Here is an 8,881-nt window from a genome sequence, read left to right on the forward strand (position 1 = left end):
AATTCTACTTTACTATTTTCCTGCAATTACATGAATCCATTCATGAGCAAATAAAAATATTATTTGCAATGAATCATGCTTTCTTTGGAAGCTTAGATTTGTGTAAGAAATGTCATTAAGTGACATTCATCCATAAAGATATGATTTTAAAACCTCTTTCTTGCTAGCTAGGAATTGAAGAGGCCATCTCCTGATGTAGTAAGGGTGCTCAGTGAATAAGTGGCTAAGTATTTTAAAATGCTGTTTCTGGATCAGTTGGAACTACAAATATGACTCAAAGTAAATAGCTGGGAATATTAGGATAAGGTATTATCTTTTATTTATCAAAGTAGCAGTACCAGCTTTATCACTCTACCTCTTGGCTGAATCTCAGGGATTAAATGGTGGATGTAAAAAGGATTAAGCAGCAGTGAATTGAAGTTGGTGGGATAAGATGGGACGTCAACAATCAGAAGCCACTTCAAGCTAGACCACCCCTACCAACACCTGTATTATTCCTGCTGAACTACATGTACATTTTCTAGAGAAGTGAAGTTATAAGGTATAGATGTTAAGACATGGTTAAAATAGTAGATTTGCATGTACATTTGAACTTTGAATAACATGGATTTGAACTGCATGGCCCACCTATATGCATATTTTTTGGATAAAAATAGTACAGTACTATAGTTGCATTTTTTTCTTGCTTATGATTTTCTTTTTAAATGTTTATTTATTTTTGAGAGAGAGAGAATGAGCGGGGGAAGAGCAGAGAGAGGGAGGGACACAGGGCCTGAAGCAGGCTCTATGCTGACAGCAGCAAGCCCAATGCGAAGCTTGAACTCAAACCGCAAGATCATGACCTGAGCCAAAGTCAGACACTCAACCAACTGAACCACCCAGGTGCCCCTTATGACTTTCTTAATAACATTTTATTTTCTCTAGCTTACTTTATTGTAAGAATACAGGATATAACACATATACAGAATATGGGTTAATTGTTTACTTATGTAATCAGGAAGCCTTCTGGGCAACCTGGAGGTTATCAGTAGTTAAATTTTGGGAAATTGAAAAGTTACGTGCAGATTTTTAATTGTGAGAGAGTCAGCACCCCTAGCCCTCACATCACTCAAGGGTCAACTATAATTCATTTGTGAGGTCATGCATACTGTACAAACTATTTCATATTGTGTTTTCAATTAATAAAAATATGAGTATCATTTCATCTGATTAAATTCTTTACCCAACGTAATTTCCACTGTTTGATGCTTTCACTTACAAAGTATGACTATACATAGTACAATATTTAAATTGCATAACAGAAAATAGAAGTAAATGTAAGCTTCCCATCCACAGGATTCAAATGGATTCTGATGAAGAAGTTTATTTATCAGGAAGTTTTCTCTGCATAGGGGCACCTGGGTGGCACAGTCAGTTAAATGTCTGACTCTTCGTTTCAGCTCAGGTCATGATCTCAGTTTGTGAGCTTGAGCCTTACATCAGGCTCTATACTGACAGTGTGAGGCTGCTTGGGATTCTCTCTCTCTCCCTCTCCCTCTGCCCCTCCTCTGCTCTCTCTCTCAAAATAAACAAACTTAAAAAAATTATTTAAAAAAAAAGAAATTTTCTTCGCATATAAAAGCATGCATATTTGTACGTGTGTCCTTATACAAATAACATAAATGAAAGCTTAGCTTTTACACATCTCTACTTCCTGCTTGTTTGTTGATTTATTTATTATTGAATAAATTTGATATATAGCATTGTGTAGGGTTAAGGCATATAATGTGTTACTTTTATATATTTATATGTAATAATGTTACTGCCATTGTAGCAATATTTTTCACATTACAGAATTACAGTACAGTATTTTGTCTGTAGTTATTGTACTCTGCATTAGATCTTTATGGCTTATCACTACTGGCTGCAAGTTTGTACTTTACAACATCAGTCTTATTCTTCCACTCCCCCATCCCATGGTAACCACCATTTTACTCTCTGTGTTTCACAAGTTTGACTTTTTTGGATTTCACATATTGGTGCTATCATACAGTACTTACCTTTCTCTGTCTGGCTTATCTCAGCATAATTTCTCAAGGTACATCCATGTTGTCACGAATTGCAGGATATCCTCCTTTCTTGTTGCTAAATAATATTCCATTGCATATATGCCCCACATATATCTTGGCTATTGTGATTAATGCTTCAATAAACATGGAAGTGAAGATAGCTCTTCAAAAACACGTTTTAATTTTCTTTGGCTATATACTGAGAAGTGGAATTGCTGGAATGTTATGGTAGATTTATTTTTAATTTGGGTGGGAGGAGTTTTGTTTTCCATAATAGTTGGAATTCCCACCAGTAGTGTATGATTCCTGTTTGTTTGTTTGTTTGTTCATTTGCTTGTTTGTTTGTTTGTTTTTTGTTCTCTACATGCTCACCGGCACCTGTGGTCTCTTGTCTTCTTGGTGATAGCCATTCTAACAGGTATAAGGTGGATTCTCCTTGTGACTTTAATGTTTATTTTCCTGGTGTTAGTGGTGTTGAATGTCTTTCCATATGCCTGCTGGCCAGGACATTGGAGAAATGTCTATTTAGTTGTTTTGCCCATTTTTTATCAGACTGTTGGATTTTTGTTTAGTAGTATGAGTTCCTTATATATTTTAGATATTAACCTGTTCTCCAATATATGGTTTGCAAAAATTTACTCCAATTGTCTTTTCATTTTTTAACTGTTTTTTTTTATGTTTATTTTTGAGAGAGAGAGAGAGAGAAAGGGGGGAGGGGCAGAGAGAGACAGTGACACAGAAACCGAAGCAGGCTCCAGGCTTTGAGCTGTCAGCACAGAGCCCAACCTGGGGCTCAAACCCATGAACCACAAGATCATGACCTGGGCTGAAGTTGGACGCTTAACCAACGGAGCCACCCAGGCACCTCATTAACTGTTTCATTTGCTATGCAGAAGCTTTCGAGTTTGATGTAGTCTCGTTTGTTGAGTTTTGATTTTGTTGTTTGTGTTTTTGGCATCATGTCTAAAAGTCATTACCAACACCAAAATCAAGGAGTTTCTTCCCTGTGTTTCCTTTTAGAAGTTCTGTGATATCATAACTTATGTTTAAGTCTTTGATTTCTTTTGAGTTTGTGATGTGAGATAAGGGTCTAATGAAATCGTTTTGCATGGGTTTCTCCAGTTTTCCCAGCACTATTTGTTGAAAAGAATGTCTTTCCCCATTGAGTATTTTTGTCTCCTTGATGGATATTAGATGACTGTATATGCTGGGATTTAACTCTGGCCTCTCTATTCTATTTCATCAGTCTATGTGTCTATTTTTGTGCCAGTACCATATTATTTTTATTATTATATCTCTGAAGTATAGTTTTAACCAGGAAACATAATAACTTTGGCATCCACACAAATTTTTGCTTCTGTCTTCCATTTCTGTGAAAAATGACTTTTATATTTTGATGGGGATTACTTTGAATCTATAGAGGGTTTCGGACAGTATGGAAATTTTAACACTATTAATTCTTCTGATCCATGAACAGGCAATGTGTTTCCCTTTTTGTTTTCTTTAATTTCCTTCAGCAAAGTTTTTTTTTATTTTTCATTGTACAGATCTTTCAATTCCTCAGTTTAATTTATTCCTAAGTATTTATTGCTCTTGATGCTACTGTGAATAGGAAAGTTTTCTTTATTTTTCAGATGTTTCATTATTAGTAAGGATGAAAGGCAAATTATTTCTATATGTTGATTTTATAATCTGCCAATTACTGAAATTGTTAATTAGTTCCAACAGTTTATTGATTGACTCTTTGGGGTTTTCTGTAAATAAAGTCACTTATTCAACAAAGTGTGAGAATTTTAGTATTTCCTTTCCATTTTGGATGCCTTTTATTTCTCTGTCTTGTCTAATTGCTCTAGCTAAAACTTCCAGTGCAATACTAAATAAGGATGGTGAGAGTGGGCATCCTTGTCTTGTTCCTGATCTCAGAGGAAAACTTTTCCATATTTCTACATTGAATGCAATTTTATCTATGGGTTTGTCACATTTGGCCTTTGTTACATTAAGATATATTCTTTGTACTCCCAATCTATTAAGAGTTTTCATCATGAGAAGATGTCAAACGCTTTTTCTGCGTCTATTGAGATGATCATGTTATTTTATCCTTTGCTACTTTAAGTCAAATATTTTCTAGAATATTATGTCATATCAAAACACATAGCTCTAACTCATTTAAAAACTATTTAAGCTCTCCCTTATTGGTAAAAAATTATTTCCAATTTCTTGCTATTTTGACTAATACTGCAACAATAAATAGGCTTTTTCTTAACCTTGCCATTCTATTTTTAAAGCTTTCTGTTTTGAATAATTATTTTAAAAATATTTTTATAGCATGGCTTTTTTCATGTTTTGAGACATGTGTAAAGTATGTGCATTTCTTCTAATAATTTGAAAATGATATAATTCATTTATATCACTTCTGATGTTAGTCTTCAGATTATATATATTAAACTTCTATGTCTTGAATTATATAAGATGCTAATATTAGTTAGTTAGTATTAGATTTTTCCTATATTGTATTTCTTATTTTCCTTCCATAGGTTGATTTGGATATATTATCATTCTTAACACTCCCAGTGGCAAATTTTCTATGTCTTAGGATATTCCTACACCTAAAATACTGTATTTATCACATTTAATTTGTATTTAATAACTCTCTACACTGAGGGTAGGAGATTTGTAGGCATCAAAACCCATAAAACTCCATCTTCTTTCATTTCCAGTGTGTTTTGATAATATTACTATCTTATTAGCCATATCGATATCATTGTTGATTATATTACAATTGTCATATCACCATTTCCTATAATCCTCACTGTTGTCCAATCTTGGTTCCTTCTCTAATACTATTCACTGTACTGACTGTAGGGTGGAATGAAATTGTGGAGCGTTTTGAGAACAGTTTGAATTATTTCCTCTTTAATTAAGAAAATAATAAGTCCAGTCACTTTATGGTAATTTTATTGTCTTTTTATTAAGACATATTGTATGCTTTAATTCCACAGATATAGATTTTCTTACATTTTAAAAAGTTTTTTACATATGACATGTATCTTCTTCATAGATACCAATTGTTTGTATGTTAGATCTTCCTTTCTACCTTAGTATTTTCTCCCTAAACATTTTGAAGTGGCAACTTATTTTTAAACTTTACTTTTTAAATTTTCTCAAACATCTCCCAGGATTATTTTAGTACTGTCTTTATTGCTTTTTCTTTTGTTTCATGTGCTGACAATTCTTCGTTTTTTAGTTTATTTATTTATTTTGAGAGAGAGAGAGAGAGAGAGAGAGAGAGCATGTGAGCAAGAGGAGGGGCAGAAAAAGAGGGAGAGAGAATCCCAAGCAGGATCCACGTTGTCAGAGCAGAATCCTAATCAGGGCTCGATCGAAAGAACTGCGAGATAATGACCTGAGCCAAAACCAAGAGTTGGAATCTCAACTGACTGACCCACCCAGGTACCCCAACTGACAGTTCTCATATAATTTTGTTTACTGGTCTCAGCCACTTTACTTCCCATTATCTAATATAAGTTTGTTATTTCTTTTTTCAACCTTGCTGTTCCATCAGTGGATGTTTTTATTTTAAAAAACCATAATAAAAGAGTTTTGCTATGATTTTCTCTGTTAATAAAATGCTCTTTATTATTATTTTCCATATTACTTTTTCCTTTTTAGGGCTGATGAAGTGTTCTTTTCTTTTTATTTAAAATCTGTTTTTGTTGGTTGTTTTTATTGCTTTTAATTTGTTTTGAGAATAAGAGATAAACATACCTTTACTTACATTCTTAAAACAAAAGTATATAACATAATCTTAATTGCTAAATATAAACCATTATGAATTATTGATTTTGGAGGTTTATTTTCTACTAATTGAACAAATATTTGTGCAAACTAATTATTGACAACCTTCTGGGGTTAAAAAATGAGCTTCCAATGAAACGTTATAGGGGTTAGAGAGATATCAACTCTTTCCCATGCGATAAACAATAAACTCTCAGATAAGGTGGTGATTGGAATAGTTTAATCTGTATCATCAGACTCTACACTTGCTTCTCTCTTGCATGACCCTTTCATCCCAAACAACTTCCTTGCTTCTGTTCCTGCTTCTGTGGATTTCATTAGCACTGCCTGGAATACTTTTTTTTTTTTTTAACTTCAGTTTATCTAAATTTTATTTATCTTTCCAGAGCAATTCCTTCCTTGAGTAGTCTCCTGTATTCGTTTTATAGTGATCCATCCTTTCTTTGGACTCCAGTGACTGTGTTCTATTTTGCCTAGAAAGAAGAAAAATCTACCTTGTACTGCTGTGTTTTTTTTAATGTCTAGATATTGTGTCCCAGCTATGCTATAAATCCCTAATAATGACACATAACTTTCATGAGCACTGATTGTGTGCTGGATACTCTTTAAAGACTTTAAAAGTATTACTTCATTAGATCTTTCCAAGATATCTGTAAACTAGATACTGTTGTAAAGATTAACAGAATGAGGCACAGAGAGACTTAAAAACTTGCTCGAAGTGACATAAGCAGTAGAGCCGTGGAATTGAGATTAACACCAGGTGACGTGTCTCCAGAATCTAGGCAATAAACTACTTCCTCCCAGCTGGTTCTGGAAGCCCAGTGAATAACTCCCCACTGATAGAAAAGAGACTCTTTTTGGCAGGAAAGATCCCAAAGTGGGAGAAAAATTCACACTGTTTTCTTAGGAATCTTCTTTGCGAAAAGATGTAGTTAGGAAATAATACTTGGTCTAAACGCCACTGATATTTTTCTTAATTTTGTCCCTTTAGGGGTAAACCCTTGAGGTTTTAGTTCTTTGGGGACCCAAGCTATTGTAAACTCCTGAGAAAATATCCCTTATTCTGTACAGTACGTGTATTAATGTGCAGGTACAGTATCTCTTTACTCCCAGACTCTTCAAGATGGAGATTTGTCTTCTTCACCAAGTATTTAGAAAATCATGTTTCTTGGAAGAAGTTACCACCATAAAGGGAGTTAGTGTTCCATTCTTCTAGAAAATGATCACTTCCTTTGAAGCAGTTAAAGGAGCTACATGCAGGATATCCTTAAAGAAGTGAGTACAGGGACACCTAGATGGCTCAGTCAGTTAAGTGTCTGATTCTTGGTTTTGGCTCAGGTCATGATCTCAGGGTTGTGAGATGGAGCCCAGTGTTGGGCTCCATGCTGACAATGGGGCTTGCTTAAGATTCTCTCCCTCCCTCTCCCTCTGCCCCTCCCCTGCTCATTAGTGCGTGCATGCTCTCTCTCTCTCTCCCTCTCAAAAAAAAAAATAATAACTGAGTACATTGCATTTTGGATAATGTGAAGTTTTGAAATCTGGTGGAGGAACATCAGGATGAGTTTGCATGTCAGGAAAATAACCCTCCTAGCACAGGCTCTCTAAAGAGAGCAGACTTTGGCATTTTGTTCATATCCTCCTGAGACTAAACAACTGTTTTGTGTGACTTTTTTTTAACTCAATTTCCTGCTTATTTCTTTGTAATATAAAGACATGGCAATGTTCATGAGGATTTCTAAGATCACAGAATGTAGTTATTGAAGGGGCATAGAGATCATTCTTGTTTTGTAAACACTCAAAATAACTTATTCAAAGAAAGGAAAGACAGAGAAAAGAAAAGAGAAAGAAAGAGGAAGAGAGAAAGAAAGGAGAAAAGAGAACTAAGACAGAGAAATAAAAACGAGAAAAAGACAAGAAAAGATAAAAGAGGAAGAAAGAAAGACCAAGGATAACTCAGGACATAACAAAGAAGGAAAAGAAAGAGGGAGAAAGGAAAGAAAGGAAAGAAAGAGATAAGAGAAGAAAGAATAAAGAAAGGAAAGAAAGAAAGAAAGAAAGAAGAAAGATAGAAGAGAAAAGAAGGAGGGAGATAAGAAAGCAAAGAACTTTAGTGAGGGAGGAGGGGAGGGAGGGAGGAAGGAAGGAAGGAAGGAGAAGGAAGGAAGGACGGAAGGAAGGAAGGATCAAGTTAAACGTAGTGCTGATTTGTGGGATGCCTGAGTGGTCAATTGATTAAGTGTCCCAAACTCTGCTCAGGTCATAATCTCACCGTTTGTGAGTTTGAGCCCCACGTCAGCCTCTGTGCTGACAGCTCAGAGCCTGGAGCCTGCTTCAGATTCTGTGTCTCCCTCTCTCTCTGCTCCTCCCCTACTCATTCATTCTCTCTCTCCCTCTCTCTCTCTCTTTCTCTCTCTCAAAAATAAATAAACCTTTAAAAAATTAAAAAAAAAAAGTAGTGTGATCGTACCAACCCAAACACCACACACCTATATTATCCATATTTGGATTGCCACAAACGAAAACACTTATGCCCTGTGTAATGCTCCTAAAGCCTATAATTGCCTTTTTGACTGCTGAAAATATATGCCATATGGCATGAAGCAAATAATCATGATAATGATAAAACAATCATAAATTAAATAGATACAGTCACTACTTATATCACGTATGAAGCTCCAAATATATTATAGTATAATTCCACTGTAGTATATTGCTTTTATTTTAAGAGGACATTAAATGAAGTGATAATACATGTTACTTAGAACCAATTGTTTTTCATATAAATTATCCTACATAGTGATCTTTCCTAGGCATTTTGAACAGCTTGATTTTTTCTTCCTTTACTAATGAGTCAAAACCTAACATTTTCTTGAGGGTATTTGCTGAATAAAGTATTACTCATTTGATATTTTACATACATAATTACAGTTATAGTTATAATGAATAAATTGTAATTGCCTGACAAATTTCCAGAAAAATGCCTCAAAATCAGTTTACGGAATATATGGGAAATCACAAAAAAACAACTCTACATTATT

Source organism: Lynx canadensis, chromosome D1, assembly GCF_007474595.2.
Source record: "Lynx canadensis isolate LIC74 chromosome D1, mLynCan4.pri.v2, whole genome shotgun sequence".
Taxonomy (NCBI): Eukaryota; Metazoa; Chordata; class Mammalia; order Carnivora; family Felidae; genus Lynx; species Lynx canadensis.